The 20,436-nt window shown below is 39.5% G+C and overlaps 1 protein-coding gene and 1 long non-coding RNA gene across 13 annotated transcripts in view; one reads left to right on the top strand and one right to left on the bottom strand.

Moving 5' to 3' along the window:
* The window catches only part of EndoA (SH3 domain containing GRB2 like, endophilin-A), a 388,245-nt gene that overhangs the window by 355,285 nt on the left and 12,524 nt on the right, over positions 1–20,436 (top strand). The gene's annotated exons all lie outside the window — the stretch shown is intronic.
* LOC138852571 (uncharacterized) overlaps positions 1–20,436 on the bottom strand; it is a 55,906-nt gene that overhangs the window by 9,034 nt on the left and 26,436 nt on the right. Inside the window, exon 2 of the long non-coding RNA XR_011391880.1 lies at positions 2,028–2,197. This is a non-coding gene — a long non-coding RNA (uncharacterized lncRNA). The remainder of the gene's footprint in view (positions 1–2,027; positions 2,198–20,436) is intronic.

Genomic DNA, 20,436 nt, shown 5'->3' on the forward strand with positions numbered 1-20,436 from the left:
TTTCCAGATAGTATGTAGTAAGTATTTTTTTATATTAAGTGTTTGTTATCTTTGTGTAAGTTTTTTAGTTTATCAGTTTTCTTTGTTGTTTAAAATGGTACGGTGTGTGTTAGGGTTTAATAAATGTGGTGTTATCAGTGGAGGTTACTGGAAGGTCATTGGTACAGAGCAGGTATGAAGGGACTTGGTATGTTGCCTTCACAAACTGTTGCTTCTCCTCATTCCTACTATTTGTTTGTTTTAATCTTGTATTTGTGTGGATTTTAACTCCTTTTTCTTCCAAGGTAACTACAATTTTCAAACTTTTGGCGTTGCTATGGTCTTTACGTTATCGCCTGTACTTGCTTACACTGATATGGAATGGAATATTTTGAAACTGTTCTACTTCCCACTATATTGTTGTATGACTGTAAGTCTATCTTTCTGACTTTACAATGATGATGATGGTGATTTCACTCTGGCCTCTTAACACTAGTCTCTTGTTACCCTTTCTTATTGCTCTTGACTGTATTGTTTCATCTGTTAAGTTTAAAGGTGAATGGAAATCTAACTGATTACTTCCTTTCCTTGATGTTTATGCCCACTGCTCTGTGACTGGATTTTTTTTTTTCGCCTTAAAAGTGTCCTAACCACACTGTCTTACAGTGCACTGTCTGTTAAGAAAAGCATTTTTTTGCATTTTCCATGCCCTCTATAGCATTGATCCTGAGTTTTTAGTCTGAATTTTTTTCAGTTCATTCTCTTGGCTATTCTCTAAATTTCATGACTCTACCTACAATCATGCTAAAAGGACTTTCTTTTCTTCTCAATCTATTTCTTTATTGAAGACACCCATATTTTGCTTTTCGTGTACACCTACCATCCGACTTACGACCTGCTCGACATACTACCATCCGACTTACGACCGTGTTTTGTATGTTTAATTTCTGGGAAATAAACAACTGTTTGTGTTGTACAAAGTGTTTATACTAAACCTTACAGTATAAAATACAGTACTAACAGCATAAAAAGTAAAGTAAAAAATGAAATACCAAAATAAAACAATAAAAATAAAGTCATTACAAAAATGTGATGCTGATATTCAGTAGTAAGGTTCGACTTACGTCCATTTCGACTTATGACCGGTTGATCAGAACCGAACTCGGTCGTAAGTTGGATGGTACCTGTATTTCTAAGTTTTGGAATCTTAATACTGTAACCTTCATCATCATGCATTTATTTCTTCAAACTAATGCCTAAACTTCAAAGAAATCTGGTTTATACTTTTCTCACTGATACCTCAGATGTTTACTCTATTTGCTTCTCTTCTTGCCCTCTCCAATACATCAATGAAACTGGTTAATAAGAAAATGAAAGTAATATTTGCCTTGGTGACATTAACAATTCTCTTTTGTCATGTTAGAAATCATAACTTTCCCATAGGCTGGTCTTCTGCCTTAATTATCTATTCGTCTTCCTGCATTCACAGACACCTTGTTGAATCAGACCTTATACACAACCTTCCTAATATAACTGTTAGTCCCTCACTTTGTTTTCTGAAGATACCATGCTTGCTTCTCCTAGTATGTTCTCAGATAATCTAATACAGCATTCAGAACATATAAATTTGACTGGACCTGGGTTGCCTCTTGATCTTTGTTTACTGACCAACCTCAGTCATATTCTTGTTTTCTTTCTCACTTCTGATTTGATAATAGTCCAGGACTAACAAAAACTTCAAATTTTCATCTGTGATTTGTGAGTTAGTTGGGAATTGTTCTAGCCATATATTAGTGTATATACAATACAGTGAACCCTCGGTTGTCGGCTGTAATCTGTTCCAGAAGGTCGGCCTAAATCCGAAAAGGTCAAAAAAACAAAATAATATTTCCCATAAGAATTAATGTAAATCCAATTAATCCATTTCAGACACCCAAAAATATTAACAAAAAATACATTTTTTAAAGATTAATTATAGTTTTACATACAGAAAACAATGAGAAATAAATATAAAGCACAAATTTTAATGATAAATGCACATTACATACCTTTACTGAAGACTCTTGTTGGCATATTGAAGAAGGCAGGAGGGGAGAGGGAGTTGAGAATCCCCAACTCCCTCTCTCCTCTGTGTAGTGTAGCCCCCCTGGGCTACACTACACAGCCATATGAAGGGCAGTTACTGGGCGAGACGCCAGATTCACAGTTTTCTCTAACGCTGAAATAGAGAAAACATAATGTTTACTCTCCACCCAGCTCTCCACTCGATATGCTATGTAACGTGTTTCTTATATAATTTTGAAGAAAATATCATAGATTGATTAATGAAAATGTCTATATTCTTATTAAACTTACATTGCATATAAACATTGCATGTTTTTATATACTATGTGATGTGTTTCTTATATAATTTTGAAGAAAATGCCATAGATGGATTAATGAAAATGTCTATATTAACCTAAAATAAGACATTGTGCCCAAGAGTGAGTATTATTAAACATACATTGCATGTAAACATTGCATGTTTTTATATACTATGTAATGTGTTTCTAATATAATTTTGAAGAACATATCGTAGATGGATTAATGAAAATGTCTATATTAACCTAAAATAAGACATTTAATGTGCTCAAGAGTGATTTATTTTGCGTCCAATATGGCCGATCTCCGAAATAACAACCAGTAACTAGGATAGAATTTTGGCCAAAAAAAGGGCGAAAACTGAATTGGCCGATAACCGAGGGTCCACTGTACATATCTAAATTGTTGGAATATACTTGAATATACTTGACGTGCTGTTGGAGTATGAGCAAAGTAACATTTATGAAGGGGTTCAGGGAAACCGGCAGGCCGGACTTGAGTCCTGGAGATGGGAAGTACAGTGCCTGCACTCTGAAGGAGGGGTGTTAATGTTGCAGTTTAAAAACTGTAGTGTAAAGCACCCTTCTGGCAAGACAGTGATGGAGTGAATGATGGTGAAAGTTTTTCCTTTTCGGGCCACCCTGCCTTGGTGGGAATCGGCCAGTGTGATGATAAAAAAAAAATAATAATAGTAGAATCTCACATTTTGTCTGTTCACAGATTGCAATTTCAGTAAATTACCATTGAAACTTTTGTACCAAAGTTTACATTTTGTGGGAAGGTGACCACACAAGTAAAGTTTGGGAAAAATAAGTACAGCCTCTCCTCACTCAGCAACGTACTCGTTTACCGACGACTCAGATTTACGGTGGGCACTCTGAGCAATGTACACACTTAAATAATGTATATTAGAGCTGATTTCCTCTTCTATTTATTGCAATATACAGTACACTACTGTATAAACATTTAAAAATATACTAAAAATGTTATAAATGGTACAAAGGTGACATTAAAACAATATCAAAGATGGCTGGCACAAACCCACTATGTGCCATTATAATATGCTCCTTGCTTAGTGATGAATTCATTTACAGACGTGGTCTTAGGAATGGAACTCCACCATTAAGTGAGGAGAGGCTGTATACGATTTTTTTTTTTTTTTTCATGAAATCCAGCTATCACTCAGTGCAGTATTTCCCTTCCTTGCCTAGGGCGAGGCCATTGTTTTCAGGGAAGGCTTAGCTTTATTTTTTGTTGTAAGCATCCACACACACTGCCAGTTACATTCTGAGCTCATCCCATACCTTACTCCCATGTGTTTTATCAATTGACTTTCAATCTTTTTATTGCTCCATCTCATTTCTGGCTATTATCATGGCTCCCAAGAGTGAATTTGGAGATGGCAAAAATGAGGCATCAGATATCCTTCAAGCTGGTGCACATGTGATGACCCACACCTTTGATGTTAAAGAATCAGCAGTTCGTTCAGTTAAAGACAATGAGGTGAAGACAAGAGCTTGTACAATGAGTAATTCAGTTTGTGAGCTGATGAAAAGTATCAAAGATATCAGTATATATTGAATAAGACAGAAAAGTTACTGAATATGTGGACTGATCAGAAAATATGAAAAGGTGCCTCACTTAATGCCTTTATCATAGTGGGAGAAAGCCTTGTTGTACTATTAAAGAGTGCGTTAGGAGGACAGAAGCTTCATAAGATTGCATTTTTAGTTTTGGATGGTTTAATCACTTTCAAGTGCACAGTAGGCTTCATAATACATTATAAGGAATAGTAGAGACAGTGAGTTTGCTGACCATATTGCTGCAGGAAATTTCCCTTCCAAGTTAGAGGAAATTAATTCTGAAAATGGTTACAAACCTCAGCAAGTGTTTAATGCTAACAAGACAGGATTACGTGAGAATATTATATCACCTAGAACTTACATTGGCAAGCAAGAGGAACTTAATAATAATAATACTGCTGCTGCTGCTACTACTACTACTATAATCAAATTAAATGAGAAGGTCAGGAGGAAATTGCACCTGGATTTAAGGCAGCGTAGGATTGTTTCAGCTTCTGTACACTAATGCATCAGGTGATTTCAAGTGTAAGCATATTTATTGCTTGCCAAATCCCCTGTTCTTTAAATGGTAAAGACTCTGCCTGATATTTGACGGTCTAACAAGACACCATGAATGAGTGAGGAACTGCAGTGAAGCTGCACCTGGCCAAGAAGACCCTTTTGTTCAAGGTTCTCCTTACTCTTGATAATTCCTATAGTCATCCCTAACTCTTGGAGTCTGTGAAGCCAAATATGAAGCTTGTGTTTTTCTACCAAATACAACCACTGGATAGAGGATTAATCAAAATATTTAAGTGCCACTACTCACACAGGGTCATGTAGAAACTTGCTGCAGCAATGGTTGACAATTCAAAGTGGAGTGCCAGAGTTCTCTATTCAATTAAACATTGCAGGTTCAATAACCCACATAAAATTGTCATGACGAGGTGCCCCAATCAATAATAAATGCAGGCAGGACTTGTGTAGTGAATAATTTCACAGCTTTTTCCTCCAGAGCCAGGTCCAGAAACTGTATATCTGGCAAGGACAGTGCCAGGTGAGAACTTGGAAGATATGTAAGCAAAAGACAAAGAACATTCATATGAAATGCTTGAGGAGCTCAAGTCCTAGTTAGGAGGGAAGTAGATAATAAAGATGAGATCAAAGAACTTGTACCTTAACAGTTAACACCCTAAGAGATATGAGAGATGCTCTATTGGTAAAGTCACAGACATTTTTTTGACTGAAAAATGATACTGACATATCTAGAAGCATAGCTGTGAAGTGGGTTCTGGACTAAGCAATGATACCTTACTGTCAGCTGTATAAACCTATACAGCTGACAGTAAGGGTAAAACAGAGCAGATATACATTACAGAATACCTGAGCACACTAGTACCATCATCAACTACTTACAACTCTGCATCAACACATGAACCACAGCCATCCACGTCTCCCCAGAAGGATCACTGCAGCCCCCTCCACACATTTCCAGATCAGTATATGCTAGCAACCAAAGTTTTAGGAAAGAAATCATTGGTTTATGTAAACTTTTAGGTAAATTTACTGTATTTTACTAGGCCCAGTAGGGTCACAGCAATCCTCCATGCTAAGATCAACAAGCCATACCTGGAGTTTACCTGGAGAGAGTTCCGGGGGTCAACGCCCCCACAGCCTGGTCTGTGACCACCTCCTGGTGGATCAGAGCCTGACCAACCAGGCTGTTACTGTTGGCTGCACGCAAACCAACGTACAAGCCACAGCCCGGCTGGTCAGGAACCAACTTTAGGTGCTTGTCCAGTGCCAGCTTGAAGACTGCCAGGGGTCTGTTGGTAATCCCCCTTATGTATGCTGGGAGTCAGTTGAACAGTCTCGGGCCCCTGACACTTATTGTATGGTCTCTTAACGTGCTAGTGACACCCCTGCTTTTCATTGGGGGGATGTTGCATCGTCTGCCAAGTCTTTTGCTTTCGTAGTGAGTGATTTTCGTGTGCAAGTTCGGTACTAGTCCCTCTAGGATTTTCCAGGTGTATATAATCATGTATCTCTCCCGCCTGCGTTCCAGGGAGTACAGGTTCAGGAACCTCAAGTGCTCCCAGTAATGTAATGTATGAAAACTATAATTTTTGAAAAACTTGGTATTTTTTTGAGGTGTAGGGTCTGCAACCCTATTTTTTACCTTATGTTCTTCAGTCCATTATTATTATAATCATAACTAAGCTCTAAACCCATAAGAGTCATGCAGCACTACAGGGTAGTGTGTGCTGAAGGTGTAGCGTATAACGGAGGTAGAGTTAGTAAGGGTGGTGAAGAGTGCTAAAGGAAGTATAATCAAAGTTGGTGTAATAAAGGTATTGCTGACAGAAAGTCAAAAAGGGAGTCTGTGTCAAAGATGGGGCCATCGGCAAGGAGGGAAGATGCAGTAAGGGTGTTAGAGTGATGACGACATAGGAGGTAAAGTCTGTGTGCCTGCTGATAGACAGGACAATCTAATAGAAAATAGCAAACTGAAATTGGAACTTGACTATTCTCACAGAATGGTACTGGACACCTCTCCATAAAATCTTAGTTCCTATTTTACAATTTCACATAGTGTCAATTTTCAGGAACATAACCTACATGAAATGTGAGATTTTTATATACTGTATCTGAATTTTTTTTCAGTTGAGTATATCCTGTATATTCTCAAAAGTATTTTCACAAGTTTCTACCCATTATACAACTTATCCAATGTCTACTATACATAAAACACGCGTTTGACAAATGCGATCATGGAGTGATAGCACACAAAATGAAGCATTACGGGGAAGGTAGGCAGATGGATTTTCGGTTTCCTAACACACAGAACACAAAAAGTAGTAGTGAACAGGGCAAGATCCAGCATCAGCGAGGTCAAAATCTCAGTGCCCCAAGGCATTGTCCTGGCACCTCTGCTGTTCCTCATCCTCATAGCAGACATAGACAAAAACACCCGGCACACTTTTGTATCATCATTTGCAGATGACACTAAAATAAGCATGAAAGTCAGTATGGTAGAGGGCACTGAAAAAGTACAGGAAGGCATAAACAGGGTTTTCAAGTGGGCAGTGGAGAACAACATGACGTGTAATATAGACAAATGCAAAGTTCTAAATGTTGGACAGGACAATAACCATGCCACATATAAACTAAATAATGTAGATCTTAATATTACGGATTGCGAAAAAGATTTAGGAGTTCTGGTTAGCAGTACAGTGGACCCCCGCATAACGATGGCATCGCATAGCGATTTTTCCGCATAACGATTACTTTTATCGCAAAATTTTTGCCCCGCATACCGATTAAAAACCCGCATACCGATTTTCGTCCGAGACGCGTCCAATGTGCCCTCAGCCAGCCTCACATGTGCCGCTCCGTCCCATTGTTTACCAGCCAGCCTCCGCGGTAACATCCAAGCATACACTCGGAATATTTCGTATTATTACAGTATTTTCGGTGCTGTTTCTGGAAAATAAGTGACCATGGGCCCCAAGAAAGCTTCTAGTGCCAACCCTACACCTCAAAGGGTAAGAATTACTATAGAGATGAAGAAAGAGATAATTGATAAGTATGAAAGTGGAGTGCGTATAGCCGACCTAGTCAAGCTGTACAAGAAACCCCAATCAACCATCGCTACTATTGTGGGCACCAGAAAGACAATCAAGGAAGCTGTTCTTGCCAAAGGTTCAACTGTGTTTTCGAAACAAAGATCGCAATTGATGGAAGATGTTGAGAGACTCTTATTGGTGTGGATAAATGAAAAACAGATAGCAGGAGATAGCGTCTCTCAAGCGATCATATGTGAAAAGGCTAGGAAGTTGCATGACGATTTAATTAAAAAAATGCCTGCAACTAGTGATGATGTGAGTGAATTTAAGGCCAGCAAAGGTTGGTTTGAGAGATTTAAGAAGCGTAGTGGCATCCATAGTGTGATAAGGCATGGTGAGGCTGCCAGTTCGGACCACAAAGCGGCTGAAAAATATGTGCAGGAATTCAAGGAGTACATAGAAACTGAAGGACTGAAACCTGAACAAGTGTTTAATTGTGATGAAACAGGCCTGTTCTGGAAGAAAATGCCAAGCAGGACCTACATTACTCAGGAGGAAAAGGCACTCCCAGGACATAAGCCTATGAAAGACAGGCTTACTTTGTTGATGTGTGCCAATGCTACTGGTGATTGCAAAGTGAAGCCTTTATTAGTGTATCACTCTGAAACTCCCAGAGCGTTCAGGCAAAAGAATGTCCTCAAGGATAATTTGTGTGTGCTGTGGAGGGCAAACAGTAAGGCATGGGTCACTAGGGAATTTTTCTATAACTGGTTACACCATGCATTTGCCCCCAATGTGAAAAATTACCTAACTGAAAAGAAATTAGAACTTAAGTGCCTCCTGGTGTTAGACAATGCCCCTGGTCATCCTACAGACGTGGCAGAGCGACTTTATGGGGACATGAGCTTCATTAAGGTGAAGTTTTTGCCTCCTAATACCACTCCTCTCCTGCAGCCCATGGACCAGCAGGTTATTTCCAACTTCAAGAAACTGTACACAAAAGCTCTGTTTGAAAGGTGCTTTGTAATGACCTCAGAAACTCAACTGACTCTAAGAGAGTTTTGGAGAGATCACTTTAATATCCTCAATTGTGTAAACCTTATAGGTAAGGCTTGGGAGGAAGTGACAAAGAGGACCTTGAACTCTGCTTGGAAGAAACTGTGGCCAGAATGTGTAGACAAAAGGGATTTTGAAGGGTTTGAGGCTAACCCTGAGAATCCTGTGCCAGTTGAGGAATCCATTGTGGCATTGGGAAAGTCCTTGGGGTTGGAGGTTAGTGGGGAGGATGTGGAAGAGTTGGTGGAGGAGGACAATGAAGAACTAACCACTGATGAGCTGCTAGATCAACTTCAACAGCAAGAGGCCACACCTGAGGAAATTGCTTCGGAGGAGGGGAGAGAGAAATTGAAGAAGTTGCCTACTTCAAAGATTAAGGAAATCTGTGCAAAGTGGCTTGAAGTGCAAACCTTCATGGATGAAAATCACCCTCACACAGCTATTGCAAGCCGTGCTGGTGATTATTACACTGACAATGTTGTGAAACACTTTAGGCAAGTCATAAAGGAACGAGAGGTACAGGCCACTATGGACAGATATCTTGTGCGAAAGAAGTCCAGTGACTCTGAAGCTGGCCCTAGTGGCATTAAAAGAAGAAGGGAAGTAACCCCAGAAAAGGACTTACTACCTCAAGTCCTAATGGAAGGGGATTCCCCTTCTAAACACTAACACACTCTCTCCCCTCCTCCCATCCCATCAATCATCACCAGATCTTCAATAAAAGTAAGTGTCATTTAACTGTGCATGCCTTTTTCAGTTTGTGTGTATTAAAATTAACATTTCATGTGGTAAAAAAAATTTTTTTTCATACTTTTGGGCGTCTTGCACGGATTAATTTTATTTCCATTATTTCTTATGGGGAAAATTCATTCGCATAACGATTATTTCGCATAACGATGAGCCCTCTTGCACGGATTAAAATCGTTAACCGGGGGTCCACTGTAATCTGAAACCAAGACAACAGTGCATAAGTGTTCGCAATAAAGCTAATAGAATCCTTGGCTTCATATCAAGAAGCATAAATAATAGGAGTCCTCAGGTTGTTCTTCAACTCTATACATCCTTGGTTAGGCCTCATTTAGATTATGCTGCTCAGTTTTGGTCACCGTATTACAGAATGGATATAAATTCTCTGGAAAATGTACAAAGGAGGATGACAAAGTTGATCCCATGTATCAGAAACCTTCCCTATGAGGATAGACTAAGGGCCCTGAAACTGCACTCTCTAGAAAGACATAGAATTAGGAGGGATATGATTGAGGTGTATAAATGGAAGACAGGAATAAATAAAGGGGATGTAAATAGTGTGCTGAAAATATCTAGCCTAGACAGGACTCGCAGCAATGGTTTTAAGTTAGAAAAATTCAGATTCAGGAAGGATATAGGAAAGTACTGGTTTGGTAATAGAGTTGTGGATGAGTGGAACAAACTCCCAAGTACCGTTATAGAGGCCAGAACGTTGTGTAGCTTTAAAAATAGGTTGGATAAATACATGAGTAGATGTGGGTGGGTGTGAGTTAGACCTGATAGCTTGTGCTACCAGGTCGGTTGCCGTGCTCCTCCCTTAAGTCAATGTGACCTGACCTGACTAGGTTGGGTGCATTGGCTTAAGCCGGTAGGAGACTTGGACCTGCCTCACATGGGCCAGTAGGCCTTCTGCAGTGTTCCTTCGTTCTTATGTTCTTATGTTCAATGGTGATAAGTTCCAGCTGCTTAGGTATGGAAAGAATGAAGAACTCAAAAGGAGCACTGTATACAAAACTCAAGAGGGTCACCAAATAGAACATAAGGAACACGTAAAAGACCTAGGAATAATTATGTCAGTGGACCTTTCTTTTAAAGACCATAACAAGACAAAGATCACGACAGCCAGGAAGATGACGGGGTGGGTATGGAGAACTTTCAAAACAAGGGAAATAATGCCGATGGTGACACTCTTCAAATCGCTAGTGCTCCCTCACTTAGAATATTGCTCAGTGCTGACGGCCCCATTCAAGGCAGGAGAAATATCGGAGCTGAAACAAATACAGAGATCGTTTACGGCTCACATTGAGCCAGTAAAGCATCTAAACTACTGGGAACGCCTGCAAGTCTTGAACATGTACTCATTGGAGCGGAGGAGAGGGAGGTACATGATAATATATACCTGGAAGGTATTCGAGAGCTTGGTCCCAAATCTGCACACTGCCATAACAACATACTGGAGTGAGTAATATGGGAGGAAGTGTAAAATAAACCCAGTGAGAAGCAGGGGAGCGGTGGGGACAATAAGGGAACACTGTATCAACATCCGGGGTCCCAGACTTTTCAACATCTTAATAGAAGATATCAGAAACACTGCTGGAACAATTGTAGAAGCCTTCAAGAGGAAACTAGACAAGTATCTTCACCAGGTGCCAGATCAACCAGGCTGTGATGGATATGTGGGGCAGCAGGCCTCCAGCAGCAACAGCCTGGTTGACCAGGCAAACACCAGACAAGCCTGGCCCATGGCCGGGCTCAGAGAGTAGATAAACTCTCGAAACTCTTCAAAGGTAAAGGTATACATTAACATGTTTTTGACTTATCGGTTGTAAAATTGTGGCATATTTTCAGTGAACATTTAGCACTTGGTCTTGATTATAATAATACACAGCAGAGTACATGAAGGTAAAAACATGGCATATGCCATTTTCTTTACTCTCTGTCCCATTGTCTTACAGGGAAAGCCTATGCAATGTACATAACCACCCTCACCCAGTGCTTTGTTTGTTTGTGTCCAGTGTCATACTCAGCCTATGTTAATGAATCGACTTTTGATCTTTTCATAATCCCATCTAGTCTCTGGATAATAACCATGGAACCAAAGAGGAATGCGAGTAATCCTGGAAGTACAAAGAAGAAGCCAGGTATGAAAGTCTTAGTGCTTTGAAGAAAATAAAGATACGACTTAAGCTTAAGAGTGGCATATGTGTGATGGAGACAGCATGAGCCCATGGCCTGAATGGGGAATTAAGTCACATAATTAAGAAGAATGAGGCAAAGATATGAGCTTTTTGCAATGAGTAACCCATGTTGTGACCTGAAAAGAATTATAAATAGGTCAGAACAGCTAAAATAAGAAGGAAAGTTGTTGAGTGAGTGGATTGAGCAAAAAATCAAGAAAGGTGAACCACTTTATTTCATCTTAATAAAGAAAATAGCCTTATAGTATTATAAAACTGCATGTGATGAGAAAGGTTGGCCTGAACAAGAGTGCTTGTTTAGTACAGGGTGGTTCCATAAATTCATATTGCTCAGTAAGATAAGATATTGTTTGGATTTTTAACTCTGCAGGGTTAGCCACCCACGATAACCCAAGAAAGGCAGTGCATCATCAAGGACTGTCTTTCTTATTTCCATTGGGATCCTTAGTCTTGTCCCCCAGGATGTGACCCACACCAGTTTACTAACACCCAGGTACCTACTTGCTGCTATGTGAACAGGGCAACAGGTGTAAGGAAATGCGTCAAAATATTTCTGCCCTGCCGGGAATCGAACCTGGGCCCTCCGTGTGTGAAGCAAGAGCTTTGCCAGCCAGGCCATGGGGTTGCATATTAAGTTTTGTGGTAAAATGCTTCTGCTGACCACACTGCTGCAGGGAATTTTCCTGCTGAGTTACAGGAAGTTATTTCTGAAGGTTGGCTGCGAACTACAGCAATTGTTTAATGTCAGTGAAGATACCATCAAGAACTTCGGCAAGCAAGAGAAAAGTGCACTGGGATACAATTCAGCAAAGATCGCTTTAGCTTGCTACTTTTACGTATAAGCCCATAGGTGTTTACAGCTCCAAGATTCGCTATGCTTTAAAAGGTATAGATAAAAACTATCTTACCAGTTCTTTGGAGATCAACCCAATTAGCATGGATGACACAGGAATTATTTATTGGATGTTTTAAGCATCACTTTATACCCAAAGTCATTGTTTTACTTGCACAGCAGGTAAGGCTCTTTTCACTCTTGATAATTCCCATAATCATCCAAACCTGAGGTGAATGTGCATACACATGTAAAAGTTGTTTTTTTACTACCAAATACATCATTAATACAAACACTGAATCATGAATTATTAGGACATTTAACCTGTAAACGGTCCAAACGTATATATACGTTCTTACTGCTAGTGCCCCAAATGTATATAAACGTTTTATTTTTCCTGCCTTCAAATATGGCACGATTGGCCTGAGATGCCTTGTCAGCATAGAATGGGTCATAACACTCAGTGTGCACTGTATTAAAGAAATCTGGGACCACTTAGTACCTTGTGGGAGCACCAGTTCAAATGAGCACCAGCTAGAGCAAATAGCACGGCAAGCACCTGGGATTCACTGATTTCATGTAGTATTAACTCTCCCATTTTAAGAGGTAAGTCAGGTTTCTAGGCCTTCTCTTTGACCATAGATTATCCTGGAAACCTCACATTACCTCTCTGAAGGCAACTTGTCACAGCCGGCTGAACCTTCCTAAAACCTTTGCTCATCTTTCATGGAGAGCTGATCGTCGAACTCTCCTTCGCCTACATTCAGCCCCCATTTTATCGAAACTCGATTATGGTGACCAGATTTATTCAGCGGCCTCTCCTGCTACTCTCTCTAGCCTTAACCCCATCCATCACCAAGGATTACGTTTATGCCTTGGTGCTTTTCGCTCTTCTCCTGTCAAGAGCCTCTATGCAGAAGCGAATGTTCCATCCTTGTCTGATCGCCGTGATGCCCATTGCCTTCGCTACTATATGTGCTCTCACAATCTCCGCAATCCTTCCATTTATAGAATGGTCACTGATATTAGTAGACATTCTTTATTTGTTCGCCGCCCCTGTTTGCTCCGTCCCTTCTCTCTTCGCCTACGTTCGCTCTTGTCTTCCCTCCAGTTACCACCTTTATATGTTCATGTAGCATCTCACTTTTTCCTACCCCCCTGGGAAGTTCCAGCTGTTCGGGTCTGTTTTTTCTCACTCCCTTGCTTGAAAGCCCAACTGCCTACGGTGGCTTCCCGCTCTCTTTTTCTTGACCACTTCCACTCTCATTCTCATGCCATCGCAGTGTACACAGATGGCTCTAAGTCTTCTGACGGTGTCGGATTCGCAGCAGTGTTTCCTGACAGCATCAGGCGAGGGCATTTACTATCTTCGGCTAGCATTTTTACTGCTGAATTGTATGCCATTCTTGCAGCACTTATTTGTATTGCATCTATGCCTGTGTCATCATTTGTGGTAGTCTCAAGACTCCCTTAGTGCTCTACAGGCTATACGGAAATTTGATACACCTCACCCCCTAGTTCTCCGTATTCAACTTTGGCTACGCCGTATCTCTACCAGGCATAAAGATATTGTTTTTCATTGGGTCCCTGGTCATGTTGATGTACAGGGCAATGAACAGGCAGACACTGCTGTGCAGTCAGCAGTACATGACCTACCAATTTCATATAATGGTGTTCCATTTCTGGACTATTTTGCTGTAATAGCTACTCACCTTCACACCTGTTGGCAACAACGTTGGTCAACTCTGCTCGGTAACAAACTTCATTCTATTAAACTGAGCATAGGTTACTGGCCGTCTTCTTGTCATCAGTGCCAAGGTTGGGAGACTACTCTTAGTCTCAGACTCCCTTAGTGCTCTACAGGCTATACGAAAATTTGATACATCTCATCCCCTAGTTCTCCGTATCCAACTTTGGCTACGCCGTATCTCTACCAAACATAAAGATATTGTTTTTTGTTGGGTCCCTGGTCATATCGACGTACAGGGCAATGAACAAGCAGACACTGCTGCGCGGTCAGCAGTACATGACCTACCAATTTCCTATCGAGGTGTTCCATTTCTGGACTATTTTGCTGCAATAGCTACCCACCTTCGCACCCGTTGGCAACAACGTTGGTCAACTCTACTCAGTAACAAACTTCATTCTATTAAACCGAGCATAGGTTACTGGCCGTCTTCTTGTCATCAGTGCCGAGGTTGGGAGACCACTCTCTCCCGCCTTCGCATTGGTCACACTCGTCTTACTCGTGGGTATCTCATGGAGAGGCACCCTGTTCCTCTCTGTGAGCAGTGTCAAGTTCCAGTATCGATTAGCCACATTCTGTTAGACTGCCCTCTCTATCAACGAGCACGCAGAATTTACCTCCAACGTCGTCTTCGTTCTACTACTCTCTCTTTACCTTCCCTTCTTGCTGATGGACCCTCCTTTAATCCTGACTCTCTCATTGACTTCTTGACAATAGCTGATTTACTCCACAAACTCTGATGACACCTTTCACACTCCCCTCAGCCCTTTCTACCTCAATCTCTTGCTGCCCTCTACCCATTCACCATCTACTGCCCCGCTGTCTCTGTAACCTATTACTCATCCATCTCCCTTTTGCCACCTGATACCCTCGCTTCCTTCCTGCCCTGCAGCGCTGTATAGCCCTTGTGGTTTAGCGCTTCTTTTTTATTATAATAATAATAATAATAGGTAAGTGATGTTGACCCTGAGTTTAGTGGCTTTGAGGTGGATGTGGTCATAAGTGGTTGAGGAAATATCAAAGAACCTCGATAATCACCCATGTACATTTGTGCAACACCCTTTCTGAATGTCTTATAACCTATGCCCTAAGTAAAGAGAAACAATTCTGGAACGTAATACTTGTTCAGTAGGCTGGCTGACTGGCTGATTGGCTGGCTGGCTGGCTGGCCGGCTGCTGCCAGCCTGGCTTCGTTTGTCTGTGTCAATGTCTATCTGTGTCTCTGTCTATCTTTGTCTCTATCTGTCTTTGTCTCTGTCTATCTCTTTCAATCTGTCTCTGTCTCACAGGTACACATAAATACAAGTATACATAGTGTAAATTACCTAGGATAACCCAAGAAATCTAGACAAAGTGCTATACTCTGCTTGAAGGTATGAGTAATCGTGGTGATCAGTCTTGTGGCTCTCTCTGAGACAGAGAGCTTGACAGACAGACATATAGACAGACAGACATGTTTGTGTACCAGCCAAAACAAAGCCAGGGCCAATGCTCATCAAATGTCACCTCTAATCTTATCTTATCACTACACCCTCGTGTATGCTCATCAAATGTCAGCTCTTATTAAATGTTATCGCATCTTGTCATGTCACTGTCAGGGGTGGACTTGTTTTTCATGCTTCAAGGGAACTTATTATTATTATCATTATTATCATTATCCTCCCTCCTCCTCCTCCTCCTTCCACATATCCCAATCACTGTTGGGGCCTATAAATACTTTGTGTATATTCCAAGACAATAGTAAATGACCAAGGCAGGTGTAAATGTCCACCTGTCGGTGTGCTTGTGACAGTTTGAGTACAATTTCAGTACTTAATACTAGTGTCAGAACAAAGATTAGTTATGAAATGACAAGAACTACTATAAATTGTAATTATCAGAACATAAAAATTATATAAAATAATATGAAAAAATAGAAAAGAAGGTACATCCAGTGCCAACTTCTCGGCCTCATATCTCTAAGTACTAACCCTAATTTTTTTTTTTATCCTAGAACACTTAGAAAAATGTGCTCTTTATTTTCATTAAAAAAACGATTTTTTTATTTTTCAAAATATTCGGGGCACTGGGGTAGATACGTTTGGACCGTTTATGGGTTTAGTGTGTAACTACCCATGAAAAGCGATGCTGAAACTTTTTACAGCAATGGAAGCTAACTCTGAGCTCGGAGTGCCAGAATTTTGGAAATATTGTAGATGCCATCAGCTAAATCAAAAGTACATTTAGTAGTGTCTCAAGTAACATTAAATGCAGGCTGGGGAAAGTTATGGCCTAATGTGGTGAATATTTTCACAGATTTTCCCCTCAGTTGAAAGCCAGGTCTACAAAACTGTTGAACTGGCAAGGAGATTGCTAGGTGAGAGCTTTGAAGATATACAGGAAGATGTGAATGAACTGTTAGAAGATGACAAAGAAATAAGTCCATAGGCAGTGTTGGCAGCGCTCAGTGCCCAGATACAAGGGAAGCAGATAATAGATAAAAATAAGGAAGAACCTGAAGAAAAACAGCATTGCAACAGTTACATGAGCAGTTCTATGTTGCTACTAACAGACTTCTTTTCACTGACATATCTAGAAGCACTGCTCTGAAATAGGGTCTAGAGCAGCAGCTGATGACTTACTGTCAGCTGTATAAAGTACTCAGGGTAAAAAGAGACCAAAGATGCATTACAGAATTTCTCAGTGCTCCAGTGCAATGATCAACATCAGTGCAAGAGCCTCAACTCCTTGAGGGTCCATGCCGTAGTTCTACGGCTTTGAATCCAGTGTCATTGCTGTAGTTGTTCGCCATGAACTCAGCTCACTCAGATAAGCTGTAAGTGGTAAATTTGGGTCTAGATATGAGAGAATGGGTCTGTGCAGCAAGTGTGCACCATATAAAAAAATCCTGCAGCAGCAGTGCATGAGAAAAAAACTGCCACCATATTTTTGGCTTAAAACTGTGAGTTTGCAGTGTATTTTTTTGTGGTTTTTATGGTTGTATTCATGGTTTCTTGGTCTCATTTGATAGAATGGAAGATATATTACAGAAATAGAGATGATTCTGATTGGTTTTAGGACTGAAAATAAGTTGAAATTGAGCACAAATTAGCAGAAATGTTCGATTTTTGCCGATGTTCAAGAATAAACAAATCACATCACGCATCCAATACACATCAACTGGTGGGTCTGATATGCATTCAGGAATGTGCTGATATTATTTGCACAAATATTACAGTGTTGCATAACAGTAAATTTTCTGTTTTTTTTATGTGAATAAAAATTGTGTGAATAAAAAATTCAAAATGGAATTCATGTTTAAAGCTGGAAACATAACTAATAAACAAAGGAAATATTATTTTAGTGCCAGGAATGCTTGCATTGTTTATTCTAGACCCAATTTTGAAATTGGAATATTTTGAAATTTGTGTGAAACTGGCCAGGTTACCAATTTCTTACTTTATTAGGTAGTTGAAATAGTTGATTGAGCGGTTTCTTGTGCTCAATCGATAAAATGGAAGGTATATTAGTGAAACAGCTAATAATTTGGTCAACTGGGACAATGTAATTGTCCTAAAATATGACAAAGTAGGCAAAATCACTGATGCATAAATTGTAGTGACACAGCAAAATTCGCAATAGAGTAATTTCATCAGTTTCCATCAAATTTCGTACTTATTGTTTTATTACCTTCAGAAAAAAGATTCTTTACCATTTCAAAAGAAAAAATAGCAAAAAAAATTTTTTTTGTAAATTTTGGGACCCTGTGGACAAGTTTCAGATCAGGGGTTAGCCATCCACTTCAACAAAATGATCCACAACCTTCCATCTCAACCCAGTAGAGCCACATCATCCTTCTCCACTCTTATTAGAATCAACAACATACACCAGCAACCAGAATTTAAGGTAAGAAGTAATATTTATGTAATTTCTGTAGCTATATTATTCAATATAACACATCACTGCATTCACATACAATTCCATTATCATCATTGATTTTTACAATCTCAAAACATTTTTTTTTTTTTTTTTTTTTTTTTTTTTTTTTTTTTTTTTTTTTTTTTTTTTAGGGGAATCTAATGAAAGTAACCCTATTTTCCCCATGCGTTCTTTAGTTCAGTTTACATGCACTTTTGATTACAAGCCACTTTCAGGAACATAACCATGATTTCCAACTGTCATCTGTATATGTCATTGCTGTACTCATTTGTAGCTACAGGAGCAGAGCTAAGCATTTACTCATCTAACTGTGGTTGCAGGGGTCAAGTCTCAGCTCCTGGCCCTACTTCTACTGGTTTCACTCCTGGCTGTGAGCCCTGCCATACCTATTCTTAAAGCTATGTATGTATTGATTCTGCTTCTACCACGTCGCTATCTAGGTCATCCCACTTCCCAACCATTCTAAGCTTAAGAAGTATTTCCTAACATCCCTGTGACTCATCTGTGCTTTTAACTTCCAGCTGTGACCTCAAGTACCCGAGACCTGCCTTTCAAACACACTCCCTGTCCACCATCAATTCCTCTCGGTATTTTGTACATCATAATTGTGTCAACTCTGATCCTTCTGTCTTGTGTCATCAGGTTTAGCACTTCTAGCCTCTCTTTTTCCATCTTTGGTACTTAATCTATATGATAAAAAAAAATGAATAATTTCCACTGATTATAGCTCTTACTACTACTTCCTTTTTTAACTTATCCATTGTTCTACCACTCTGCAGAGAACTTTTGTTTACTCTTTCTGCACTTCTTGTTCCTTAGTTTATACCAATGGTCTATTGGTTTCTCTGTTGAAGATGGTATGAAGTTTTCCTTATTTATACATTTGTATCTTTTAATAATCCTTTATGTGGTTCCTTGTTAAATCTTTTTCCAGCTATCAGTCAATGAGGGCATGTGATGCTTTTAACCTTAAGTAAGTTTATTCAGGTATACACAAATACAGTTACATAGATTATCATACATAGCAGCATATGTGTAGAGAACCTAGGATAACCCAAAAAAGTCAAAGTGACTTATTTCCATTGGGGTTCGTTTTCATATTCATATTTCTTTTGGTTCTGGGAGCCATTTTGTAGCTCATCTTCATACATTTTCTAGCATTTCCAAATGCTTTTCAAAGTGTACACCTAATATATATATAGTAAACATCATTTTACCTTTCTTCTGTCTGTGTACTCTAAGGCTGTTTGAAAAAGTTGGCCAGTGTAGTATAAGAGCTTTTCTCAGTTTCATTATAAGACCTTAGAATGAAAGTTGTTTGTCAGTCATGACTAATAAATCTCCCTCTTTCTCAGATACTTTTAATGTTTTATCAGTCTCTATTCTTTGTGTGGCCTATTTTTTGCTTTTCCCAGTTTTATTACATGATGCTTATCTACATTACATGCTGTCATCCATCTATTACTCCATTTACTCCCCTCAAGGGAGGTTCCTTGATGCTGGTGAGAGGCTCTTGATCTAGGGAATTGGATCTGTACTCCAGTTCCCTGAATTGAGCCTCAATACCTTCCACCCCCCCCCCCCCACATACGCTGTATAATCTTACAGGTTTAGTGCTCCCCCATGATTATAATGATTATAATAATAATAATAATAATAATACTCTATTTACTAAATCTATCACTCCATTTACTCTGCTAGTCCAGGTTTTCCTGCCAGAATACAATTTTTTTTTTTTTACACCTATCTTGCATAGGCTCTTTGAATCAGCAGCAAACATGCTTCTTTAATGTACGTGTATTATTTTTTTCTGCCAAGTCATTTATTTAATTTAGAAACATTATCAGGGCAATCACTGATCCCTGTGACATAATCCCGTGAAGACATTTTCCCTTGTACCACTGTTAGCAGTTTTTTCAATCAGGTAATCTTGAATATACTGTAATATTAGTAGTTTGCCTTTTATTCCTCCTGTGTTTTACTCTTCAGATCAGTTTCTCAAGAGGACCTCTTATAAAAGCTTTCTCGATATTTAAGTAAAGTAATCCACCCATCCATGTCATTCTTGGATAATTTATGCAACTTTAAAAGTAGTCTTTTAAAGTTGATAAACAAGAATTTGCTGATCCAAGACCAGTCGGTCTTCTAGCTAGTAGATCTTTGCTCTCCAAGTATTTTATCTACTTTTCTCTGACCTTTTCCAGTAATTTCACAATGCTTCTCGACAAGACTGGCCTGTAGTTCAGGGGATCCTCCCTGTCTCCATTTTTTCATATATTGGCAGTGTATCATATTCTATTTGTCCACCTGTTTAACCTCTTGTAGTGAAATCAAAGATTTTTCCAAATAGGATAATTAGTTTGTTTGCATATTCTTGTAGGACCTGTGGTGTGCATGACTGCATGCTCATTTCATGTACATGAGGCATTTAGATGACTTTTTTTTCCTAACATCAGTATAAGTTAAAACT

The sequence above is a fragment of the Cherax quadricarinatus genome, chromosome 11, assembly GCF_038502225.1.
Source record: "Cherax quadricarinatus isolate ZL_2023a chromosome 11, ASM3850222v1, whole genome shotgun sequence".
NCBI lineage: Eukaryota > Metazoa > Arthropoda > Malacostraca > Decapoda > Parastacidae > Cherax > Cherax quadricarinatus.